Below are 605 nucleotides of genomic sequence, written 5' to 3'. Positions count from 1 at the left end.
TTGCATACCACCCAAACAGATTCACAGATGGCGCAATCTCAATCGCACTCCACTCTGTGCCTTTCCCACCGGGACAAAAGGAACACCTATGTGAGAATGCTGTTCATTGACTACAGCTCAGAGTTCAACACCATAGTGCCCACGAAGTTCATCACTAAGTTAAGGACCCTGGGACTAAACACCTCCCTCTGCAACTGGATCCTGGACTTCCTGACTACAGGAAACGGCGGGCCGAACAGGCCCCCATTAACATCAACGGGGCTGTAGTGGAGCGGGTCGAGAGTTTCAAGTTCCTTGGTATCCACATCACCAACGATCTATCATGGTCCATGAGGGCACTACAAACCTATGCAGTCCCCCTCAGGAGACTGAAAAGATTTGGCATGGGTCAACAGTTCCTCAAAACGTTCTACAGCTGCAATATCGAGAGCATCCTGACCGGTTGCATCACCGCCTGGTGCGGCAGCTGCTCCACATCTGACCGTAAGGCGCTGCAGAGGGTGGTGCATACGGCCCGGTACATCACTGGGGCCAAACTTCCTGCAATCCAGGACCTCTATAATAGGCGGTGTCAGACGAATGCCCATAAAACAGTCAGATACTCC

Source organism: Oncorhynchus gorbuscha, unplaced genomic scaffold (genome assembly GCF_021184085.1).
Source record: "Oncorhynchus gorbuscha isolate QuinsamMale2020 ecotype Even-year unplaced genomic scaffold, OgorEven_v1.0 Un_scaffold_646, whole genome shotgun sequence".
In the NCBI taxonomy this organism is placed as follows: domain Eukaryota; kingdom Metazoa; phylum Chordata; class Actinopteri; order Salmoniformes; family Salmonidae; genus Oncorhynchus; species Oncorhynchus gorbuscha.
The sequence above is the reverse complement of the archived record's forward strand: the minus strand, read 5'-3'. Positions refer to the sequence as shown.